At 39.2% G+C, this 14,101-nt stretch overlaps 1 pseudogene; it reads right to left on the reverse strand.

Moving 5' to 3' along the window:
* Positions 1-7,805: 7,805 nt before the first annotated feature.
* LOC129518813 (ubiquitin-like protein FUBI) lies at positions 7,806-8,202 on the reverse strand (annotated as a pseudogene).
* Positions 8,203-14,101: the final 5,899 nt, after the last annotated feature.

The raw sequence follows: 14,101 nt of genomic DNA on the forward strand, positions 1-14,101 counted from the left end.
CAACCTGCCTGCTACCTAAAATCAAAGGCAATATATTTAACCTATCCATGGGATATTTTCATTTTATGATGACCGTATTAACTCCATCTGGAGATGGCCTGGGAGAAAATTTTTGAACAGAGAAAGAGAGAGAGAGAAAGAGTTGTCTTTTTGCACCTGGGTCATGCTTGTTCCCTTTCTAAAATAATGAAAGTCAGCAATGTGGCACCCTACATCGAAAAGTTAGCCAAAAAAAAAAAAAAAGAAGAAGAAGAAGAAAAGAAAAAGAAAAGTTTGCCAAATTTTGACTTTGGGGTGACTGTAGACTTCGCATTATAGCAAAGGTATGCGAAGGCTAATCTTCAGTTAGCTGACTTTCTTTTAATTAAATAAACCTTCTCATAGCCAAAGTCAGCTCTGGGGAGTGGTGGTGGGGGCATCTACCAATCTCTAGTGAGACTTGTTCTGAAATAATATGGCTAAAACACATTAGTTGTCCAACATTCTTTGTAAGATTTTGAAAACCTTGAGAACGATAGCAGTGATATTTCTTGGAATACTGAACAATGAGCTACAGCACTGTTGAGTCTCATAAACTCTCCTCCCAAATCAGAACTGACAATCTGTCTGATTCAACCTGGAGCTCATCCTCCCAAATAATGTGGTTTGAGTGTTAAGGAATCCAAATGAAGGAAAACAGTGACTGAAATAACCAGAGAAATAGAAGACAGGAATTCGGGCAAAAATCTCCATTCTGAGTATGCAAAAGTTTGAGATGGAGTCATGCTATAGCAAGTAATTCAAATGCTTTAACTTACTTGGTCAGAGGGTCTTTGATAGAAAATGCTGGAGGTGACAAAGTCAAGAGTAGCCTGGCTTGCTTTCTTCTTCATGGACATATTCCAAGATAAAGTTCAAACTAATTCTAGTCTTGGTTATTCAGTTTTATAATGCCCACAACAAAAATAAAGCGCTCTACATATTTTTTCCCGAGAAGTTGCAGGTTTTAAATATATTTTCAAATAAAAGTGGTAGGGGGGAGCTTCTTTTGAAAAAAGGGATCTAAGGGGTACCTGGCTGGCTTAGTTGGTAGAGCATGCAACTCTTGATCTTCGGGTTGTGAGTTCAAGCCCCATATTGGGTGTAGAGTTTACTTTAAAAAAAAATAAGTAAAAATAGGATCTAAATAAATGTCAGTAAAGTTTAGAGTCTAGGCATTGAGGAAGGGGAAATTTTAAATGGCAAATTAGTATATCTTTAGCAACAAAGCCACATATAATCATATAGATTCATACTCTTCACAAATAGCTCTTTCTCAATTCTAAATCTGGTTCTACCATTTGGTTGGTAAAAAACTTCACTTCTCAGTTTTTCTCTAAGGGAGAGAGAAAAAAAAAACAGAATGAAAGCTATTCCTGGAACAATGTGGTAATTTGAGGACTCTAGGTTCTAAGTTGTGTTATAAGCATATACAGGTATGTGCTTATCCTTTTAGAGAAAAAAAAGGGGGGGTTTTACCACAATCACTGGGGGGGGGATTATTTGCAAATATGCTTTGACACCAGAGGTGTCAGAGCAAGGCAATAGGACAAGTCTCAGAGCATCAGGAGCCCCACCACTGATTGGGTCAGTAGTTATTTTGGAGAGCCCAAATGATGAAATGCCACCAGATTAATAGTGATGTAGTGACAACAGCTATCCTACCCACAGGCTTAGCAACAAGAACGACTGGAGTTGTAGAGTGGGTGTGTGTCCTTAAAGCTGAGTAGGGCACTTACAGCCAGCCACGGATGAGGGGCACTGGACCATGTCTACCAGAAAGGAAGATACAAAGAGTGTAACATGAAAGGCAGAGAACTAGAATACTACTGAGTTCTCCTGGGGTCTGCACCTAAAGCCAGTTTCACTTTGTCCAAAATAAGAAGACTTAGGACTTTTCAGAAGGCCATGCCTACTGGTCATCAGAAATAAGGGAGGCAATTTGGGAGTTAATTTTTAACCTATACACAGGAGGGAGCAAGCAGAGGGCTTTTAGATGGTGAATCACATCATGTGACCTTTTCAACAGGTTCCAATCACTTTTAGAATCAAATTCAAAATCCTAATCATGGGCTAATACGGCCCTACATGTTTTTTTATTCTGTTCACTTCTCAGCCCTCATGTCTCACTGCTTTGAACACCCTGCTCCAGCTGCACTCTCCTCCCTGTCATTGTCAGAACACACCAAACACATTCTTGCCTCAGAACCTTTAGATTTGCTGCTCCCATGGCCTGGAATGTTCTTCCCCTGGACCTGCACATAGTTTACCTTTTCACTACATTGATGTCTTTAGTCAAACATCACCACCTAAGAGAGGCTGCCCCTAACCTGACATAAAATTATTGCCCAATTCATGCTCTATCCTCTTATCCTGCTTTAATGTTCTTTCTAATAATTATCACCAGGTGATGATAGAGTATCTATATGTTGACTAATTTATTACTTGAGCCTCATCAGACTTCAGGTTCCATGAAGCCAGAGACTTGGTTTAAGTCTTATCCTAAGTTTTATCCCTGAGACTTAGAATAGGGCCTGGCATATAGTGGGTACTCAGCTAATATTTGTTGAATGCATAAATGAATTAAAACAGATATTCAAATGCAATCTGCTTTTATAGAAATTTTGCTTCCAGACTATGTGAGACTTAAAATATCAAAAACAATTACACATACAAAAATCAATTTTTTTTAAGTAGGCGTGGAGCCTACTGTTAGGCTTGAACTCATGGCCCTAAGATCAAGACCTGAGCTGAGATCAAGAGTCGGTCACTTAATCAACTGAGCCACCCAGGTACCCAAAATAAAATTTTTTAAAACTTCTAGAAAACTTAATTCCCTAAATGATCTTTGCCATTTCACAATTTACTTCACATTTCCACTTCGCCCTACATGCAGCCATTTAAGCTTGGTTCCTCTTTAGTAGCAAGACATAGGGTTGAGAGAATGTCTATTACTGGCATCAGAACATCCAAACACCCTTATTTTGGCAAAGCTGGAGAGAGATTCAAACGTCTTTTGTTCAGAAGAATCCCAGAAATACTAGACATGATCACTTGGAAAATTAGACCCACGGCGGTTGTTGGTTTATTTCAACGGACTCAAGCCCCAATTTACTACAATCTGCCCTTAGTACTATTCAATTACACACACTTGTATCTGAAGCAGCTTGTGCCACTCAATTACTAGGACAGCCTCATTTGTTTATGGAAAAGCTGTGATGTCCTGAACAAATCCAAGCACTTCCTCTGAAGCACCTTGGAGAGAAACTTGGCAGGTTCTGGCTGCTATCGGGGCCTGTGGAGCAAAGATTTTATCTCTATCTGTAAAGCTCAATAGCTCAGCCAAGTATTGATAGTGACACCATTATTAGCTCTACTGTGTACCCAAGTGAACAAATGTTTCCTGAATTATCTTACATTACTCTCTTTGGGCATCCCATATTCTACTCTGATCAAATTGGTCTACTCCCCTTTATTTACCATTCCCTGTGTTTTTCTGCTTTAATACATTTGCTCCTACTGTTCCCTCTCTTGTACTATAGGTTTTTTCCCCATGAATCTAACATAGGAAACTTATATACAGTAGACTACAAGTCCATTCATTCCCTCAGGTACAACCTCACATCAAAGAGGAAAAGAAAATAAGTAAATGAGTCTAAATATCTGATTGGAAATTTCATTGCTAAAACATGTAGTACACCAAAGTGTCAGTTTTACTGTATGATAACTTTATTTTTTGTTTTGTTTTTTGTTTTCATTGAAGTTCAATTTGCCAACATATAGTATAATACCCAGTGCTCATCCCATCAAGTGCCCCCCTCAGTCCCTGACACCCAGTTACTCCAACCCCCCGCCCACCTCCCCTTCCGCAACCCTTTGCATATGATAACTCTAAAAATAAAGTAACAATGTAGTATCAATTTAGTATACGGCACTCTGAGACATTCTATTTTTCCCCTCAATGACCGTCTTGATGTTTTGTATAAGATAACAAAGACTAACTTCTCCCAGCACCACTCCCAAAATTTTGTGCTCCAGGTTTGCAGGCATGTGTTTAGGCCATCTATTAGGTAAACCAGTACTGTGTAAGGAGATATTCACACTGTCTCCTCTGGTTTTAAAATCTTAATGACAATATATTTTAATATGCATATTTTTTATTGGAGTTCGATTTGCCAACATATAGTATAACACCCAGTGTTCATCCCATCAAGTGCCCCCCTCAGTGCCTGTCACCCAGTCACCCCATCTCCCCGCCCACCTCCCCTTCCACTACCCCTTGTTCATTTCCCAGAGTCAAGAGTCTCTCATGTTTTGTCACCCTCTCTGATTTTTCCCACTCATTTTCTCTCCTTTCTCCTATAATCTCTTTCACTATTTTTTATATTCCCCATATGAGTGAAAGCATTTAATGATTGTCCTTCTCCAATTGACTTACTTCACTCAGCATAATACCCTCCAGTTCCATCCACGTTGAAGCAAATTGTGGGTATTTGTCGTTTCAAATGGCTGAGTAATAGTCCATTGTATACATAGACCACATCTTCTGTATCCATTCATCTGTCGATGGACACCGAGGCTCCTTCCACAGTTTGGCTATTGTGGACATTGCTGCTAGAAACATCAGGGTGCAGGTGTCCCGGCGTTTCATTGCATCTGAATCTTTGGGGTAAATCCCCAAGAGTGCAATTGCTGGGTCATAGGGCAGGTCTATTTTTAACTCTTTGAGGAACCTCCACACAGTTTTCCAGAGTGGCTGCACCAGTTCACATTCCCACCAACAGTGCAGGAGGGTTCCCCTTTCTCCACATCCTCTCCAACATTTGTTGTTTCCTGGCTTGTTAATTTTACCCATTCTCACTGGTGTGAGGTGGTATCTCATTGTGGTTTTGATTTGTATTTCCCTGATGACAAGTGATGCAGAGCATTTTCTCATGTGCTTGTTGGCCATGTCTATGTCTTCCTCTGTGAGATTTTGCTCATTTCATGATTGGATTGCCTGTTTCGTGGGTGTTGAACTTAATAAGTTCTTTATAGATCTTGGATACCAGCCCTTTATCTGATACGTCATTTGCAAATATCTTCTCCCATTCTGTAGGTTGTCTTTTAGTTTTGTTGACTGTTTCTTTTGCTGGGAAGAAGCTTTTTATCTTAAGTCCCAATAATTCATTTTTGCTTTTGTTTCCCTTGCCTTCATGGATGTGTCTTGCAAGAAGTTGCTGTGGCCAAGTTCAAAAAGGGTGTTGCCTGTGTTCTCCTCTACGATTTTGATGGATGCTTGTCTCACATTCAGATCCTTCATCCATTTTGAGTTTATCTGTGTATGGTGTAAGAGAATGGTCTAGTGTCATTCTTCTGTATGTGGATGTCCAATTTTCCCAGCACCATTTATTGAAGAGACTGTCCTCTTTCCAGTGGATAGTCTTTCCTGCTTTGTCGAATATTAGTTAACCATAGAGTTGAGGGCCCACCTAATGACAATATTTCTTTAGCACAATACAGGGCTGAAGAATATACAAAATAAGTTTGCCTTGAATAGAATTGTCAAGGATATGGCTCTTATGCTGGCTACCTGAATAGGCCGTCTGAGGTCCAGAGAAGCCAACTGCTGACACGGTGTGATTTGAGGGGCACCCTGGGGCAATCTGATCCTACTAACCTATATCTCTTACCATATACTCAATCTTCATGGTGCTTCTTAAAAAGAAATGAGCAGCTTACCTGGATTGAGGCATCCTGTTATGTCAGAAAAATAACATCTGTAGGAACTTGTTTACTTAACTAAAATGTACTCTTTTGACACGAGGCCAAAAGCCGGATGTAAGGCTGGTCAGCCATGATTTGAATAGGGATGGGGGCAGGAGGAGGGGATAGCTGAAATGTGGTTCATATTAATTCTGTACAAATGTGTTGTTAAAATGATGCTAAGGAGTAGCTGAGTTATATAATATCAAACTATTTTTAGGAGAGAGTCTATATCAGAAAAAAAAATACTCTTGCACGTGCCAGATTGCTTGCACAGGACCAAATGCATGCATGGCAAATTACAGATGGAAAATATCAGGAAAGCAAAAATGGAGGTTTGAAAGGTGCCCTTTTCAGGGAAGGACTGGTCAGCAGGGAGGCAGAGGGAGGGATGGAGCAGTTTATGCTGTGGGGACGGATTAATTTTTCTGTTGTGGAGGCTTGGGGGAATGAGACAGATTTGTCCTTCGGCTTGCAGATAAAAAAAGACTAAACAGTTCTGGGGAACAGAGCCAAGTGTCACAAAATACTTAAAACAGTCATAATCCTTTTTCTAGGGGAGCTAAGCTCATCGTGTGGAAGGGAGAGAGATAGGGGTTTTGCTGCTTGATGGAGCTGTTAGAAGTCTAACTCAACAGCCAAAACGGTAGAAACAGCACAAATATTCATCAATAGATGAATGAATAAACAAAGTATGGTGTACACATGCCGTGGAATATGATTCGGCCGCACAAAAGTAATAAAATACCGATAGATACCTGCTACAACATGGATGAACTTGATAACATTGTTTAGTGAAAGAACCAGACACAAAAAGATCACATGTTGTAGGATTCCACTTCTATGAAATGTCTAGAATAGGCAAATCTGTACAAACAGAAACCAGATTAATAGTTGCGGGGTGGGGGGGATGGGAATTTGGGAGTGACCATTTAATGGGGATGGGATTTCCTTTGGGCTGATGGAAAAGTTTTGGAGATAGATAGCACCAATGGGTATACAGTATTGTAAACCACTTAATTGTTCATTCTCAAATGGTTAATTTTATGTGAATTTCCTCTCCATAGAAAAAATTTTTAAATTTTGCTCAAACTCTAACATTCAATATTGAAGGTTAGTAAGTTCTTTTAAATTGGAGTTACATCAAAATCAGAAAAGAATATTGATGTGTTAATGAGAACCATAGCTAATTGTTTTTATTTATTTATTATTATTTTTTACTTTAAATTCAGTATAGTTAACATACAACGTTACATAGATTTCAAGTGTACAACGTTGTGATTCAACAATTCTATACATGACTCAGTGCTCATTATGGTAAGTTTACTCTTAATCCCTTTCACCTGTTTCACCCATCCCCCTGCCTCCCGTCTGATAACCACCAGTTTTTGTTCTGTGTAGTTGAGTCTGGTTTTTGGTTTGTCTTTTTTTTTTTCTCTCTCTGTTCATTGTTTCTTAAATTCCACTTATAAGGAAATCATAGGATATTTGTCTTTCTCTGATTTATTTCACTTATCATTGTACTCTCTTTCCATTCATGTTGCAAATGGCAAGATTTCACTTTTTCTTGCTGAGGATGCTGAGGAATATTCTATTGCATATATATACCACATCTTCATTATCCATTCACCTATCAATGGACACTTGGGCTGCTTCCATATCTTAACTATTATAAATAATGCTGCAGTAAATATAGGGGTGCGTATGTATTTCTGAATTAGTGTTTTTGTATTCGTTGGGTAAATACCCACCAGTGGAATTACTGGATCATAGGGTAATTCTTAATTTTCTGAGGAATCTGCATACTGTTTCCCATAGAGGCTATACCAGTTTGCATTCCCATCAACAGTGCACAAGTGTTCTTTTTTCTCCACATCCTTGCCAACACGTTTCTCATGTTTTTTATTTTAGCCATTATGACAACTGTGAGGGTACCTCATTTTGTGTGTGTGTGTGTGTGTGTGTGTGTGTGTGTGTGGTTTGGTTTGGTTTTTTGACTGGACTAAGTGGCTTTACTGAGGAAAGCCAGGCTTATAATGGATTTAAGAGTTGGTATTGAGGTCTTTCTTGCCAAAGGTGGGCACAACAGTGACAACAGTGGTACTGAATCCACTGCTTGGCTCGGCCTGCCTTCTTTTTCTGTTTCTCCTGTTTGGCCACCTTGGGAGTCTGCCTTTGGACTTTCCCAGCATGGGAGGAAACCATAGCCTTTACCTCCAAGCATGCAGCCAGCTACTTCTAGGTGGTCAGAGCCTCCACTCCACACTGACCCAGGGTAGCCTCATCCTCTAGGGGTATGCCTGCCAGGAGCACTACTTGATCTTCTGGAGCGATGCCCTCCAGGGAGGCTACATGAGCCTTCATTTGGGCCACCATCTCCTGGCCAGTTACCTTGAGGGTGTGTAGCTCCTAGGTGTGGACAAAGAGCTGCATATCAGACACTGAACAGTGGCCACCGCAGCTGCTACCACCTCATAGTGGCTTTGATATGCATTTCCCTGATGAGGAGGGATGTTGAGCATCTTTGCATGTGTCTGTTGGCCATCTGGATGTCTTTGTTACAGAAATGTCTGTTCAGGTTTTCTGTGCATTTTTAAATGGATTATTTGTGGGTTTGGTGTTGAGTTCTAGAAGTTCTTTTTTTTAACTTTTTTTCAGTTTTCTTGGTTCTTTTTTTTAATATATTTTATTTATTTATTCATGAGAGAGAGAGAGAGAGAGAGAGGCAGAAACACAGGCAGCGGGAGAAGCAGGCCCCATGCAGGGAGCCTGACGTGGGACTGGATCCTGGGACTCCAGGATCAGGCCCTGGGCCAAAGGCGGCGCTAAACCGCTGAGCCACCCCGGCTGCCCTAGAAGTTCTTTATACATTTTGGATACTAACCCTTTATCAGATATGTCATTTGCAAATATCTTCTCCCATTCGGGAGGTTACCTTTTAGTTTTGCTGATTGTTTCCTTGCTGTACAGAACTCTATTTTGAGGTAGTCCTGGTGTTTATTTTTGCTTTTGTTTCCCTTGCCTTGGGAGATCTATCTAGAAATATGTTGCTATGGCCAATGTCAGAGAGATTACTGCCTGGGCTCTCTTCTAAGATTTTTATGGTTTCAGGTCCCACATTTATGTCTTTAATCCATTTTGGTCCAGTTTCGTTCTTTTGCATGTGGTTGTCCAGTTTTCCCAACACCATTTGTTGAAGAGCCTTTTTCCCATTGCATATTCTTGCCACCTTTGTGACAGATTAATTGACTATATAATAGGAGGTTTATTCCTGGGCTTTCTATTCTGTTCTATTGATATGTGTGTCTATTTCTGTGCCAGTAGCACACCTGTTTTGATTACTACAGCTTTGTAGTACATCTTGAAATCTGGGATTGTGAGAATCTCCCATTTTTTCTTCTTTTTCAAGATTGCTTTGGCTGTTTGGGGTCTTCTGGGGTTTCATGAAAATTTTAGGATAATTTGTTCTAGTTCTGTGAAAAATGCTGTTGGCATTTTGATAAGGATTGCACTAAATCTTTAGATTGATTTGAGTAATATGGACATTTTAACAATATTTGTTCTTCCAATCTATGAGCATGGAATATCTTTCCATTTGTTTGTGTCATCTTCAATTTCTTGCATTTAGGTTTTATAGTTTTCAGAGTACAAGTCTTCCACCTCCTTGGTTAAATTTATTCCAAGGTATTTTATTGATTTTTGATACCACTTTAAGTGGGATTGTTTTCTTAATTTTTCTCTCTGCTGCTTCATTATTAGTGTATAGAAATGCAATGGATTTCTGTATATTGATTTTATATTCTATGATCTTACTGAATTCATTTATCAGTTCTAGTTAATTATTTTTAAACCTTTCTACTTCTATAAAATTTGGTTAACTTTTCTGCTTCAGTGAAAAAAAAACATTTTACTTAATACAGAATATGTATAATCAGTAGTGATACTCAAAATATTTAACAACTTGTACAGCATGAACACTGACCAATCAGATACAATGCCAGCTATCAACCACCAAGGGACAAATGTCTTACTTTCTTTATCTCTAATAACCAAATGTGATGATTAATTTTATATGTCAACCTGATAGGGTCATGGGGTGCCCACATATCTGGTTAAACATTGTTTCTGGGTGTGTCTGTGAGGGTATTTCTGGATGAGATTAGCATTTGAATTGGTAGACTGAGTAAAATAGATTACCCTCCCCAATCATTCAATCTGTTGAAGGCCTGAATAGAACAAAAAGCAGAGAAAAGGAAAGTTTGCCCCTTCTCTGCCTGACTGCATGAACTAAGGTATGGGTCTTCTACCCTCAGACTAGGAATTAAACTGTTAGCAGCCCTGGTTCTCAAGCCTTCAGTCTTGGACTGACCTATGCCAATGGCTTTCCTGAATGTCCAGTGTGCAGATGGCAGATCATGGGACTTCTCAGCCTCCATAATCATGTGAGCTAATCTCTCTCACTAGTTGGATAGACAGATAGACAGAAAGATAGAGACAGATAGATATCTCCTCTTGGTTCTGTTTCTCTGGAGAATTCTAACTAATACACTGAATTAATAGAAAGCTTAACTGAGCAAACAATGAAGACAGAACTACGGCTCTACTACTTCCCCTATGACACTGAATCTGATTTACACACCTAGTACCAGGGGAAAATAAATAGTTTCATGAGCACTGGTTTTAAAAGCCAGTCATGATTGGATAACAATATGAACACACTTAATACTATTAGCTATGCACTTAAAATGATTAGATAATAAATTTCAGGTTATGTATTTTTTTCCACAATTAAAAGCGTTTGATTAAAAACTGCAAATGATCAGGCGCCTGGCCAACTCAGTGGAGCATGCGACTTTGATCTTGAGGTTGTGAGTTAGAGCCCCACATTGGGTATAGAGGGTACATAAAAATAAAATCTTTAAATAAATAAATAAATAAATAATAAATAATAAATAAATAAATACAAACAAACTACAAATGTTTTTAAAAGCCAGTCTTATGTTTGTAAAGTGTAACAAACCAAATGTTTGTGGCCTCTCAAAATTTATATATAATGAAGCCCTAACCTCCACTGTAATGGTATTTGGAGAAGGGGCCTTTGGGAGATAATTAAGGTTCGATGAGGTCACAAGGGTAGGGGCCTGGTCTGATGGGATTAGTGCATTATTAGAGGAGACACCAGAGGACTTGCTCTACCTTCCCACACCCACTCTAACACAAAGAAATCCTGTGAGTGCAGAGTGAGAAAGTGACCATCGGCCTACGAAGAGAAGTAGACTCAAAACAAAACCTATCTTGTCAGTACCTTGATGTTGGACTTCCAGAACTGTGAGAAATAAATTCCTGTTGTTTTACCAAGTCTATGGTGTTTTGTTATGGAAGCCTGAACTAAAACATAAGGATTCCAGCTTTTAGGGGCACCTGAGCAGCTCAGTCAATTAAGTGTCTAACTTTTTTTTTTAAGATTTTATTTATTTGGGATCCCTGGGTGGCGCAGCGGTTTGGTGCCTGCCTTTGGCCCAGGGCGAGATCCTGGAGACTCGGGATCGAGTCCCACGTCGGGCTCCCGGTGCATGGAGCCTGCTTCTCCCTCTGCCTGTGTCTCTGCCTCTCTCTCTCTCTCTCTCTCTCTCACTGTATGACTATCATAAATAAATTAAAAAAAATTTTAAAAAAAAGATTTTATTTATTTGTTCATGAGAGACACAGAGAGAGAGAGAGAGAGGCAGAGACACAGGCAGGGAGCCCGATGTGGGACTCAATCCCAGGACTCCAGGATCACAACCTGGGCCAAAGGCAGGCGCTAAACTGCTGAGCCATCCAGGGATCCCCAAGTGTCTAACTTTTTATTTCAATTCGGGCCAGGATCTCAGGATCATGAGATTGAGCCCCACATGGGGCTCCACATTGGGCATGGAGCCTGCTTGAGAATTCTCTCTCTTCCTCTCTCCCCTTCCCCATTCCCCTTCCTTTCTTAAAAGAAAAAAAAATTCCAGTTTTTAAATTTTCTTCATTTATATGAAGTCTTTATATTCCTTATGTTTAAGGAGGTCAAAGGAAGATTCATACCCCCATCCTGATGGCATTCTGTGTATGAGCCCCTTTTCTACAGTACTTTCATGGTTAGTTTGAATATTGAGTACTCTGATGTGGTAACAAAACAGAACCTTGAGCATTTATCCAAAGAATGATAAGAAGATAAAGTGATCTTCTCTTTCAATATTTTTGGAACTCTAAGTGACCATGTTAATATTTGTTACTGATAAGTTGTAGATAACATAGGGACTTGTTTTGTCATTCCTAAAGTTATTTAGGAACTTTGAGGTCTTTATTTTTCAAGTACATTGCTTTGAAGAAGCTTGCTTTGACCTCTCTAACATATTAGTGAATAGTTTATTGCCTGATTTAAATGTTCTAGCGCTTTTCCTTGCATGGTCTGTAACAGAAACAATCACTGGGCTGTACATCATGCCCCACTTTGTATTGTCAAATACAGTCAACAAATGCCAGGCAAGGGCCTCCCCAGACTCCTATCTGAGATCAAAATATGTAGACATGCCACATAAGACTGAAGTGATAAATTTGGATGCCTTTTTTTAATCATCTTTTCTTTTGTTTTGCACTTGTCTCAGACAAAATACATTTATGCTATGATTCCCGTGGTTGAGACTTGGATCGAGATGACCTGATTTGCAGCAATCTGACCAGGGACAGACAAATTCCATTTAATCTCTAGAGCTTAGAATCCTTTGCCCTACAAAAATAAAAGAATGAAAGTCTTTATACTTGATTTGTCTCCTACATCTTCAAGACCCAATTCCCTTTCTGTAAGGAAGAAGCAAAATTTTGGCCAAAATCTTTAGAGGGTAGACTTGCTACATATAGAACAACATTAGTTTTGTATAGATTTCTGAAGTTAGCTTTCATCTAAAGTGCTTTAGGGGTGCCTGGGTGGCTCAGTTGGTTAAGTGTCTGTCTTCCCTCGGGTTGTGATGCTGGGGTCCCAGGATAGAGCCTGGCATCGAGTTCCCTGCTCATCAGAGAGTATGCTTTGCCCTCTGCTCCTCACCCCTCATGCTCTCTCGCTCGCTCTCTCTCTCAAATAAATAAATAAAATATTTTTTAAAAAATAAAATAAAAAATAAAAAAAAGAAATCAAGGAGACATAGGGTGCATGGCTGGTTCCATCAGTAGATCATGTGATTCTTGATCTCAGGGTTGTGAGTTCAAGCCCAACGTTGGGTGTAGAGATGACTTTAAAAAAATAAAATCTTAAAAAAAAAAAAAACAGGGAGACAAGTTGTGGGGCTCAGGTAAGTGATTTAACTTCTTCATTCCTCTATTTCTTCATCTGTAAAATGGAGATGATAATGGTAATAATAATAATAATCAGAAGTATCACTGGAGAATCTCAGTAATATTGTCGCGTTTTTTTTTTACCGTATTTGCCATATCTCTTATGCTTTTCTCTGTACCACCCCCTTTATTTTTCTTGTTCATCCTTTTAGTTCTTTTTTTAAAAATTATTTATTTATTTATTTATTTATTTATTTATTTATTTATTATTTATTTATTTTAGAAAAAAGAGTGAGCAAGGGGAAGGGCAGAAGGAGACTAACTCACGTAGACTCCCCACTGAGTATGGAGCTGGACACAAGGCTCCATTCCAGGACCCTGAGATCATAACCTGAGCCAGAATCAAGAATTGGACACTTAACCGACTGAGCCACCCAGGTACCCCTATCCTCTTAGGTCTTTTTAATGTATTATTTATTTACTAGTTTGATTTACCAATGTCATGTTTATCCTCAAGGGGTGTTGCTTCCTTTCTATTCCACCTTTCTCTTCATCCCCTCTCCTCCAATCTCCAGCCTTTCATCTGCTTTTACTCAAACCTGGATTATTCTAGGAGCTAGAGCCTCTGAGGCATGGTTAGTGTTTGATAGGTTCTTTTTCAGAAGCTAAAGCCCTTCAGAGGAAAGGCAATATATAAATGAGGTGAGACATGTACATTACTTTAGTGATGTGACTGGATTTTTTTTAATTTTTTGGATTTTTTTTAAAAAACACACATGCCACAACTTATGTTTTCAAATAAGTGTTGTTAGAGTCAAAGTAGTCACTGTGGGATTTCATCCATTTGTCTGAAATGGTATAACTTTTATTAACAACATGGATCTTGGGCAGTAAGTATATCATGCTCTAGCAAATGTGTTGTGTACCCCAAGTCAGGGGAACCTTTTCAACCTTTACACTCCATCAATCAACTGCCTTATGGTCCCACTTCCCAAATTCCCCATTACAGGGACCAGTCATTATAATCAGCTCCTCGCGTTCA

Source organism: Nyctereutes procyonoides, unplaced genomic scaffold, assembly GCF_905146905.1.
Source record: "Nyctereutes procyonoides isolate TBG_1078 unplaced genomic scaffold, NYPRO_anot_genome, whole genome shotgun sequence".
Classification (NCBI taxonomy): Eukaryota; Metazoa; Chordata; class Mammalia; order Carnivora; family Canidae; genus Nyctereutes; species Nyctereutes procyonoides.